Consider the following 12,931-nt stretch of genomic DNA (forward strand, 5'->3'; position numbering starts at 1 on the left):
TCTCCTGGGACCTCTGCATGTCATTTTAGTGTGTAAAGTGTGCATAAAAATTGAATATTTCTCATTACAATTTAAAAAATGAAAAAAGTTACAGTGTCTGCAGTTGTGTAATATTTAAGGTGCAGTGGTTGTAAATAATACTGTGGAATACTAATGTACACATATTTCAATGCTATTGTGATTTCTGCCATCAGGAGATATGTGTCATTTCACATAAGTAGCACTAGAAAAACCTTATTTTGGCTCACTCTGTTCATACAATCATTTCCTTTTGGTTTATAGGCTGTTCTTCAGTTCCTCAGAATGTCAAAAAAAGCATTTCTCTCTCTGCCTTTTTCCAGCATGTCTACATTAGGAAAATAAATATTAAAAGAACTCTAATCTAACCATTCTGAATGGCAAAACCACTGACAGTAACTCCCTATGTTTTTTCCTAACTTCTTTTTTCAGTAACACTTACCAGATTACTAATTAGCCTTCCTTCTTCCAAATTTCTTTCCCCTGAATTAATTTGTAACTTCTAAGGATAAATATTTTCCAGTTGCAAATTTGCACTAAGATCTGGTCTTCTCTATGCATTATCTTTCAATAGATAAAGGTAGCTGAGGGACAAGAAATGTGACTTCAAATGAGACAGATCAGGCAAAATTTTCAAGTGACTTACATAGAGTGACAAGTGCTAAATGTTAAGGTTTTTTACTCTAGTTCAGGTTCTTTCTTGGGGGCATCTCATTCTGGTCAAGCATCTTAGAATTTCATCCTGCAGAAGTGTGTAGGAGGCTTTGAGTCTCTTGCAAAATTTTACACATACAAAAGAAAACAGAAAAAAATATCAATAGTAGAACACTTTTTTCATTGAAGTATGACTTACAAGAATCTTAATTTCATACAAATAGCAGGATATAAAAATAAGCAATAAAACATCTTACTCTGAAATATATCAAGGTATTGATCAAATACTCAGGATGAGGGATACAGCATCCTCACTGTTTTTTCAGGTTGATTTGAAAATGAAGATGCATTAATTCCATTTAGATATTAAGAAGAAATTCTTTCCCATTCCCTACATGTTTATGAGCTTAGTGATTGTGGGAAATGTTTTGTTATCCGTATAACATTTTCATTAACTGCATGATACTACATGTCTTGTCTTGCACCAATCATACTGACCAAAATCTATGATTTATAATCAGTAAATTTCTTGACTGTGTGGGAATTTGTTCAACTTAAGACCTTCAGAATTTGGTCTGTAGTTTTCTCTGTACTAAAAGAACTTGATCATGTTTTCATGAAATAAATCTAGTGTTCTTTTCTATTGGATTCTCCTTCCAAAACCTCATTTCCCCAAAGCATCTGGCATGTAAAATTGGCTGACAGGAATGTTGCCTGGTGCATGAGCCTTGGAATGTTAGCACTCTAAAGCTCAGTGCCATATCACGGGTGTGTTTTTCATAATGTTGGGAAGGATAAGTTTCCAGTTTATTCTTGTGCACAGACTCAGATTTTTCTTTTGACAGTGCCCTCACCAGTTGTTTTATGTAGGAGCTGAACCTGTAGCTGGTACTGTACAGAAAGCCACTGTGTGTTCAACTGATCAGTCTCAAAAACAAGACATCAAAGCTGAAAGGCTTGATTTCTTCTTTGGATTGAATGCCATGAGTACATTCACAAGGACTGTAGATGTTTTTTTCCCCAACTTGTGTTTTTACTAATCTGTTACAAGCTTGATGGACTGTAAAAATATTTGCTTTACATAATTGTCATGCTCTATGTCTTTCTAGTAAAACAAACAAAACCGAACACCAGTCAACCTGAAATCATTCTTTGGTTCCACTAATATGAGAGGTTTCAACTGATCATACTTTATTTTGGTTGGGGCTTTTAGACAGGCTTATAGCTGAACTATTTTTAATTTTTTAATATAAGGTACATATAATTGAAATATTCCTAGCTGCTGTCATCTACTGCACATATGAGTGATATTATTCCATTAGTCAGAATTGCATCACGTTTGAGCTGTCATACACTCAGCTTTACTGAAGTCTTTCTTCAGTATATATTGAAAGTCTATACTGCTCCTCTTTCTTGCTCAGAGCAGGCTGAAGCTTTCTCATTTTAGGTTTCCACTCGACATATTTGATTTTCCTTTCCCGTCTGGTTTTCCTTAATTCTGTACAAATGCAAAAATTTTCACTTTTGGCTGCTTTATATTTGTGGAAATCCAAGGGGGAGAAATAAGAAATATTTTTTTTCCTAAAAAACAACAATATAACAGTGAAATACCCTACTAAGTGCTCTACTCACTATAAATATATTTCCACTGGCTCTGTAATAAATGTGTATAAACTCCTAGGATTTCCATTGCTATGGAGGTAGGGAACTTGCCTTCATTTTGTGTTATTCAAAGATAAGTCATCAAAAAAAGTCACCAAAAGTATGCACTTTTAAGAAAACAAATTTATTTTAGAGAGCCAAACATTTGGCAGACCGTGCATAGCCCTAAATCTCTGCTGAGAATTTGCTGCAGAGACAGAATCTAAAATAATATAGCCATGGAAAGAATACTGCATGAATCTGAAATCTATGCCTCCTTCACATTTCAGCTATTGATTTTGCACAAAGGAAATAGTTTCTTTTTTTGTCAGATGTAAAATAATGCTTTCTGTGTCACATACATTTTGCAGTTTAGAGGAATATTTTTAAAACTTTATGGGTAGATCATTTCTAATTTTCAGTCAATTTTGTCACATAATGCTGTGTGCATAAAGGATTTTGAAATTTACACTAAAAGCAGATTTCAACATCTTCCTTGAAGAATTAAAAAGAAAAGTGTAGAATCTTGAATTTTGAACTCAAATTTATGCATATCCACAATATTCTACTAAATGTTAAATAATTGGTCTGTGCTGTATAGATTCATTGATATCATTGATATTGATATCACTTGTTAATGGAAGGCAGTCTTTTTATGTCTTTCATTTACTCTGCCATCTCTTTCTAAGACTGAAAGAACCTGAAAGACTGAAAGAGCTGAAGATTTTAATGTTTTCTTGTATGTCATGTTTCCTAGACCAGTGGTTATTTTTGCATCCCTTTGGGACTTTCCATTCAAGACCCTATATGGACTTTGATGCAAAAACTGTGCACAGCATTCCAGTGGAACCCTTAATGCTTCTCAAGTTGCTGTATTTTCTTTCTATCTTATATTCTTTCTCCCCTGGTTTTGAATATGCATTTTGCAATGGATTGGCTCAGGTGGAAATGAAATAAATAGTTAAGTAAATTTACTTTGTTAATATGAGGAATATTTCTCCTTGCTTGATGAAATTTATGTGCAAAATATAACAGCCTTTTAAATTTTTTTCTTTACTGTTATGTTTTTATATTAGGATATGACAAATGTATCACTGGGGGATTGTAATTTTGAATATATAGCATGATGTTATATGAATGATAAGGTGTTTTATATTGCTATAAGAGAAGCCTTGTTAGGATTTTGTGCTAATAGGGAGGTAAAGCATTAATATTTAAAATAGCTCATCATATCTATGGCAGGATAAATTTATGACACTTTCAGAGGATTTTTCTACACTGCCTAAGAGCCGGGCCTGAAAACTAGAATTTTCAAGAGTTACACATAGTTCTGGTGAATTAATGCAATGCACAGTGAAGAAAGGAATTTCCAAGAAATTTCTTTCTTACTTTTTTCTATAGTGAATCAAGCAGATGCTAAGCTAGAGTTGGAAGCTAAAGTTAGCAGAAGTCAGAAATCACTTGCTCAATGTTCCATGATGTCTAGAATTCTACAGAGAAAGGTGTATGTATTTGTTTATATAGGTAACCAAATTTAGTTGTTTTACTCCAAAACTGTAACTGGGTCAGCTGGCATTCTGTTTTCAAGTTTCTGCCCTTGATGAACTCCTCTGCATCCTCCAGAACAAGGAAATGAGGAGTTTGAAAGAAATGTTTCCTCCTGAAAATGCTGCTTTGCCTAATATATAAACATCACACTTGATCTTCTATATCAGAACATTTTTACAAGGACAGGTTTAAATTCTTGACACATTACACAGCATGTTTTCCAACTATAAGTTTGAGACAGTCATCTGAAAACTGGGACTATAATTTCTTAGTTGTGAATTTGATCTTCAGATCTGGAATTTAAGGTGAGATGAATGGCCTTAAAATAAAAGAGGGTGGTTTTAGATTAGATTTTAGGAAGAAATTCTTTCCTGTGAGGGTGGTGAGGCACTGGCATAGGTTGCCTAAAGAAGCTGTGGATGCCCTCCTTGAAAGTGTTCAAGGCCAGGCTGGATGGGGCTTTGTGCATCCTACTCTAATGGAAGGCATCCCTGCTCATGGCAGGCGCTTGGGACTAGATGATTTATAAGGTCTCTTCCAACCCAAAGCATTTCATAATTCTGTGAATGTTTCTGTTTAATCAATAATGATGTGCTTCCATATTCTTACTGCTTTCTTCTTGACCCAGTAGGTAAACAGAGATGTCTTTCCTAGGTCCTTAAAATAGCAAAATCTTGGTCTTCTTCTGAGCAGAGAGCACGACAAATAATTATATGAATTTAGTGTATTGACTTTTCTGCATCCAAAAACTGCCCAAATCTCATTAGATTAAGCAGAAAAACCCTCTGCGAATGCCATTAATAATATTAATGAATAGTCACAATTTCATTGTCTCCATCTGGTTTTGTTAAATCATTTTTAAATTGCATGCTAGTCTTCCCTCTTTTATGAGTAAAGTTTTATTCCTCAGAGACTGAAGGAATTGTACTCACAATATGATTTTATTTGAGCATTCTCTTTTTCAATTGAAGTTGAAAAGTTTAATCAGCTGGTAAATTAGAGTGTACTTGTTACAGCTTGTTTGTCTGAAGGTTTTGCTTCCCTTATAATACAAAATTCTTAAATCTTACTGGCCAGATGGTCAGAAGAGGGGTCTCTGTTCAAAAAGTAATTTATTAGTTTATCTTCTTGAACTGTCTCGGGTTTTTTTTGTCTCTTTTGAATTTTTTTGCCATTTTGATTGTTGTGCAGCCCCACTGACAAAGAAAGAGTTGAGAAATGTGTAGCCATTGCTGATTTCTCCTAATTCAATGCCACTTGATTACATTCATGATTTAAGTTCCTGGTTTGATCCCATCAAGACATAGATTTCTCAGGTGATTATTAGAGACAAAATCCCTTACCATTTCTCTTGGTAGCTGAATTTCTATCTGTGTTTTCAGGAGACCAATGAGACTCTGTTTTGACAAAAGAAATGATAAAAATAAACCTGTTATTGGTAGGTATATAGTTCAGATTGCAATTGAAACCAGTGCAAGGTGTTTGCAATGATTGTAGAAAGCTGTATCTGTTTTAGTTTACAGGCCTATTCAGATGGACTCTGGTATCTGACAATGGTACTAAGTGGTGTTTTCAGTGTGATTTCTAGGCTGACGTTAGGATAGCAGCTTGCTGTCCTTCACCTTCTGAATTTGTAGTCTGGTGGATTCCAATGGCTGAGATTTTCAAACTTGTAGGATGTTATAAGTGAGATAAATATATTTCATATAAATATGCAAAAGCACATCTGATATGTTTATCTAACACTATGTTGAAATGAATGCAATAACTTAAGGTTTTTTTTTAAGTTACTCTGAAAAGCCTGGGTTGACTTTATGTATGTGTTTTAGCACAAAGATTCATTTCTTCAGCAAACAAATGATTTAAAACAGTGATTATCAAGGCCATCTTAGAGATGCAAGCAACAAATTTAAATGAGTGAATTGTCATTGTCCCATGACATCTAAAGAGAGATAATTTCTTTGCAATTGGATAATGACATCATATAAATGTCAAACATCTTGACAGCACTTCCTCTTGGTGTCAGTACCTGTCTCATCAGCTCTATCCTACACTTGATGCTCTTTTTCCCAATTCTAGAGTAATAGAATGGCTGCAGCAAATTATTTGGTTTTAACAGTGAATAAAAAAACCGGTGTTGGAATTCTTGAATGCTGCTCTTGCTTTTGTTGTGAATTATCTGTTTTTTAGCAAATTGGCTAGAATTCATTCTTTCCCTTTTGTTTGATGTAAAAAGAAGATAATTCTGCTTCATTTGCTTCTGAAAAACACTGTGATATGTTTCAGAAGTAGAAAGAATTATTCCTCCGTGATCTCATAACATAATTATCTATACTAGTTGCTGTCAACTTTCTTGTTATGTTCAAATTATATGGCATAGCACCTTGTAATCTGTTCAGGTTTTAGTAATCTGAGGTACCATGTGACACAATTTTAAACTGAGAGTTTTAGAGGGGCTTTTGTCATAGATTATTATGTGTTTACTGTTACGTTTTAGCTTTTACATTTTTGCATTTAGCCTTTCATTTTCCTGAAACATTTTAGACAAAATATTTGCAGATTTATTCTCTTCCCTAAGCAGTGTTTGTAATTGTATGAACCTTCTGAAACAGGGCAAATAATAGACATTTCTGGTTAAAGGGACAAGCTGGATAGGAAAGAATCCACTGTATTATTATAAATTATCGTGGATTCTTTTTAGCCAAATATTGAACAAAATTTTTTAAAATGGAAGAGACATTCCAAATAAAAATTGCATTTGTTTGTTCCACTGTTTGCACTGACGGATTGATAACCCTTTTCAAATTGTGTATTGCACATTAAGTCAGCTTTTTGTGCAGCTGGAGAATCTCTCATCTGCATGAGCATGTGCTGCATACATCTAAGGACTCTTGCTTTTTCTGGTGGTTGAGAGAGTTTAAGAGACTGATGTAACAAGTCAGGAAGGAATCACAAGATACTGGAAAAGCACTGTGTTTTCATGGGTTAAATTCTGATTTTTTAAATCAAGGTCCTAGAGAATTTACCTGTACCAGACACTATTATGCTGAGTGATATTGGGAAGTTATTCTGTCCATTATAAAATAAAAACAGTGCAATTCATTTCTCACATTTGGAAATGTAAGAGGCATAATAAATATAAATAAAATATTCTTTGGATGTTTTCAGCTTTAAGTAAATAAATTACTGTGTATGTGTTTGCTGCTGGGAAGCTTGAAGAAATAGAAAGCACTGGAAGGAGAAAGAGAAAGTTTCTTGCTCATCACCTGGATTTACTCTCAGACACGAAGGTATATAGTGTGAAAATTTTTTTCTGAGTAAAAAAGAAAGTGCTTCCAGTATTGATGAATGCTAAAGATAATGCCAGCAAGGATAGTTTTAAAACAGGATATATAATCATTGTCACTTTCTAAAGCAATAGTTTATCAAGTTTTTCAGTTTATCAAGTTTTTTCAGATGAAAATTCAAACACACATTTACAGAATGTTCTTTTCCTACAGTCTACAGCTTCTTCATGAGGGGGAGGGGAGGGGCAGGAGCTGATCTCTCTGGTGACAGGGCCTGAGGGAACTCCATGAAGTTGTGCCAGGGGAGATTTAGGCTGGATATCAGGAAAAGGTTTATCTCCTGGGGGTGGTGGGCACTGGTACAGGCTCCCCAGGGGAATGCTCATTGGAGTTCAAAAAGCATTTGGTCAATGCTGTCAGGCACAGGATGTGATTCTTGGTGTTGTCCAGGGCCAGGAGTTGGACTTTGATGACACTTCCAATACAGAATATTGGATGATTCTATATTGCATTTGCCTAGAAATGGTGGTGGCAGCTCCTCGGTCAATAATGTCAATAACTGAAAAGCAAAGATCCACTTGCATAAAGAAAACAGAGGGTATAAGGAAATTAAAAAGCTGTGTGTTGCTAGGACTCAGTGAATAACCTTACTCTTTGAGTACATGCTTTCAAAAAGTCAAAGAAAAAATATGTTGATTTGGGTTTGAACTTTTTTTTTTTTTTTTTTTTTTTTTTTTTTTTTTTTTTTTTTTTATTTCATTGGACAAGGGAATAGAAGCACATAAAGGAACAGAGGAAAGTAAGACAGCATAAATGGAAACTAGCCAAACAAAATCTAGTCAATGGAGTTTTACTCTGGCAGGGGAAAAACTTTGAGCCATATGAAATATAGAAAGCCTGAAGTTTATAATTTATAATTTATCTGAAAGACATACAGTAATTTAAAGTCCTTAAATGAAATACAGTTTAAATGTACCACATATTAAATATTGTTGAAGAATGTCAGTGAAGGAAGAAAAGAGAGAGAAATTCAAAAAGCCTTCTGTTGAAGTAGAAAGAGCCATATAATGAGTTCATAAAGAAAAAATATAATATATCTATATTAATAAACTTACAGGGAAAAAACTTCTGGAATAAGAATTTTAATAATTGTATCAATATCACTTTCATTATTGAGGTGTTTTTTTTTTTTAAATGGGCCTATTTATGATATATATGTATGTACTGATTAAAATACCTTACTGAATCTTGGCCAAAGACTGGGATGGCATTTCATCCTGGTAATTCTGTTACTGCACTGGAGCTTAGAATAAGTAAGAACCAGACTGTTTCCTTTTAGAAAGGAAATAGAAATGCAGAAAGACTAAAAGAGAAATTATTCAAACCAGAGTTTTTCTTTATTTAGTGCCCAGGAAAGTTCCAGTCTGTCTCAGAACAGAATGGTTAGAAAGAGGGTTGACTTTATCTTCAAAATTATGTAAGTATTCAGAGTCAGACTTGCTGGCCACTGGCATTCTGCAGGGTACAAAACCACAAGCTGTATAAAGGAATGTCCTAGATGTCAGTGGTTACCTCTGAGGGCAGTACAAGTGTCCATATTTGAACTTGAGATCTAAGTATGTAAGATGCAGGTGAAATTCCTTGATTCACTGGCGGGCTTGCTGCAAGTTCAGCTATTCAATTATCTTGATTTTTAGGTTCAAAACAGCACGGATGGTGAGAAAGGTAGAGGAAAAAGTGAGATTAAGTATAGAAGACAACATTTCATTTATTAACTGGTTCAGTGGTTCTGGCTGGCATAGCAGAGAATATGTAATATTTGAATGAAGATTAAAAGATGGGTGAAAAAAGATAAATGCTGTTTAAACAAATCAAGAACAGCAGGAAATGTATTTGATAGTAAGATTTATTTGCATAAAAGGCTACTTGAAGTGTTTTGTCTGAAGCCAATTGCTTGTTTATTGATTTCTAAAACAACAGAATGTGCTTAAAGCAGTACAGGATTGTTTTCAGCATGTTAAATTACCAAGAAATTTACTGACTGATTTGGCTCTGGGAGTTATGTGTGCAAAAAAATATTTGAAGCTGGGAAGTACTAACGATGATAACAATATCCAGATGAAGATCTGCAGGAAGAGCAATGATAAAAAGCATTATTTGTAAAGTAAGTGTTTGAAGAATGTGAAATGAATGTGAAACTCTCCCCCTTGCACGATATGAATACCAGTTCTGGTAGGGATTCTGCAGGCAGGTAGTTCTAATAAAAAACATATGAATTCAAACACAGGTAAGGGACTGATCCTCTGTAATTTGAATTAATATAAAAATTATAGATGTGACATAAACTTAAGGAAAATTATATCTGAAATACTAAAGCCTAGAAAAAAACTGAAAAAAAAAAAAAATTTGACAGCTTCTCTGTGGTCTGTTAATGATGGGAATAACTGGTTTTCACTGTCCTATCTGATTTCTAACCCAAAGTATAAAGTGATTATAGTTGTGTTGTGTGCCATGAGAGGCTGGGGGCATGCTTAAAGGTGTAGCACCCAAAAATTCTGGCATTGTGTCTTTGCTTCTTCACCTCTCCCATCCCCCCCCCCCCCCCCCCCCCCCCCAAATTTTAAGCTAATTGCAGTATGTACAGAATCAGTGGGAGGTCTGGTTTCATTCCATGTTCAGCCTGATGGCATTCATACCTTCATCTGTCAGCATGCCCAAATCAGTAGATTTACCAGCTTTTTTGTTGTGAGGACTCAGAAGACATTTGCCACTGTTCCTATTGCATCAGGTCACCATGCAGCAAGAATAGGTGGTATATGAAACAGAAGGAAAAAGCAAACAAAAAGAGTGAAAACATTACTTAGTGGAGAGTACACATGCTGGGAAGCAAGTCCTAGAGAGCTTGGAGTCTGATACAAAGGCAGTGCATTTTAATTGAAATGGTTGTTTTATTAAAGATTAAGTTAAAGCACTCCCCAGACAAACAAAACCAGCCCAGTGGCAATCTGAAAATTCCGCTTTAATCTTTGTTTTATCTCAGTTTGACTAACACTTCTCTTCCTGATCTGTTCAATTTCTTCTCAGTGTTTTGGTTGTCAAAATACAGAGATGACAAATGACTTCTTTGCAGAAAGCCGACAGAAAATCTGTGTATGGCTGAGGCATCAAGCGACATGTGCGAACCGTGGGGAATGTTAATAGCTCTGTCACCCTCTCAGTTGGGAAAGCACTTCTCAGAGGTAACTCCTTTTCACTGAGATGAAACATTGGCTTAAAAACACTAGTCAACTTCATATTTTTACTTGTTGTATCTCTTGTACACACTTTTTAGATAAAAGTTGTAAGAGCCAAAATTTTAGGCAATAATGTGAGAGCTAACAGTCTTTTTAAACCAAGTGTAAAACAGTATGAAAATACAGGACAAGACCACACATAGCTTGATGGAAGTTGCCTGTGTATAAGAAAATATGTTTACTTCTCCATATTGAGCGTAAACTTTGCAGTAATAAAATATGAATGTCTTCCATGACATTATTAACTACTGTTGTTGATAGTCCAAATTTTCACTAAGCTTCCACAAGTCCTGCTGGCCATGTAGCAATGGATTTCTATATTGACTTTTTTCTTTAGTTGTGATCCAAAAACTGTTTCAAGTTAGGGCAATAAATAAGATGATTCCCAAGTAAGTCAATATCCAGGTTTGGTTAATATGCAGCAACACTTAGATCAAAATTCCTGTAAATTGAATTTTCTGTTATCTGAGGAAGTACACAATTGAAGAAAGAGGCTGAGCACAGCAGTTTTTATTTTTTCTGAACCATTAGTAATTTCTTGTCCATTTCTTCAATGTCTGTGTTCCTATTTTGCTTGTGTTAGTATAGCTTACCATCTAGTTGCATTTATTAACAGGCTGTTCATGTAAGATTAAAAATTTGTGATAATGCAATACATATGATTAACAACTTTAAAAAACTGTAATTAAGATTACAAATAATGGATTTTTAGACTTCCTTGGCTGATTGCCAAACCCTTCATTTGTGATTTCTGTTGATTGCATCTCATCATGAGAATGTAAGAATGAAAATATGTTGAATATTGCTGAGTGATTATTTTTAAACCAAAATCTCCCTAAATTGCTCAAGTATTGGGATAAGACAGTATGGGTTTAAGCACTACTGCCTGTTAAATACAGAGAATTTAGTGTGAAGGATATTGCTTCAGGGATTGTGCACTTGGAGATTGTGCATTTAGAATCTAGAATGTCTACTATGGCAGCAAGATAAAAACACAAGGAGTCAAAGTAAAGATAAGATGGGTAACCAATCCAGGAAACTGTTTTGCCCTTTAGCCAAAACTAATATCTAGAGAAAAAATACAAGAACAAGGGAACATGCAGTGAAACTCCTACCCTCCCCAGATTCAAAATTTTGGGACTTCCTAGGCCAAAGGCATTTTTTTTGTCAGTTTTTGCCATGGTAAGACTGTCCTCAGGCCTTCCAGCATCACAGTCACTGGCAGAGAGGAGCATTTCCCAAACTGAAGTAGATGGAGTTATGAAGCACTTCAGCCAAATGGAGATACACAAGTGTTTGGGATCACATGGGATACATAGGAGGGTGGTAAGAGAGCTGCACAGCAGTGTTATGAGGCTGTTCTCTATCCTATTTAAAAGATTAAGGAAAGTGTGTGAGTTTAGTGACTGAAAGAGGCAAATAGTGCACCCACCCAAGAGGGCCATGATCTGTGGAGATGCACATGAAGGACAAGTTGACAACTGGGAGCAGTCTGCATAGATTTGTCATCATCGTGCCAGATCAGTCTGATTGCCTTAATATCACCTATAAACTTTGTGTTGTTACTGTCCACCCCTTCTGCTGCTCATTTAGGGAAAGGTTGAACTCTGGGGGTGCTGGAACAGTTTGCAGAAAGGTTTCACATGTGGTGCCACTCCACTACCAATCGGCCATTCTTGCTGATGTCTCTCTTTTGCTTTTTAATCAGCAGTGTCAAGGTATGGCGATCTTCCTCTTCTTCCATGTCACTTTAGTGTTTTAAAGAACTTTGCATGAATTTACAAACATGTAGGAAATACCAGATCACCCTGTTCTTCCTTGACTAGGTTCTTGTCCTTTTTTTATAAAGAACTCCCAATAGATTTCTGAAGCTTACTTTCACAACAACCGTCTTCCTTTTTGTGCAAGATACCATATTTATCATGTAGTATTTATTCACCTACCCATAGATTCTGTTCTTGAGAACAGAAATGATAGAGATACAATCCAGACACTGGCTACCACTTAGTTCTGCTGTAGTGAGCATCTTTTGAGAGACCTCTGTATACCAGAGTTCAGTCATGTTCCTCTGTGCATGAACACAGTCAGCTCCTGGTTATTCACTTCCACCAATTTTATCTATAGGTTCCATAATTTCATCTGCTGACACTTCCTTTTATTGAGGCCAGCTTGAGCTACTTTCCATGCCAGTTCTATTTTAGGATGAATGGAGCCTGATCACCCTGCTAAGGTATGTCCTGATTTTGGTGTATTCTGAGAAAATTGAAATGTATATGCCAGGGAATAGAAAGGAAAAGTGCAAATTGCTGCAAAATCTGCATGGATGATGAATTTTCAACACATTTTTTTATTAACCATAATCCTTTATTAGACCTCACAGAGGTGTAAACTATACATACAAATACATTAGAAAGATACCCTCTTAACAGTAATGCTTCACATTTTGGACCTGATACCAAGAGGGTTGCAAACATTTCAGTACATTCTACA

Source organism: Oenanthe melanoleuca, chromosome 1A, assembly GCF_029582105.1.
Source record: "Oenanthe melanoleuca isolate GR-GAL-2019-014 chromosome 1A, OMel1.0, whole genome shotgun sequence".
Taxonomy (NCBI): Eukaryota; Metazoa; Chordata; class Aves; order Passeriformes; family Muscicapidae; genus Oenanthe; species Oenanthe melanoleuca.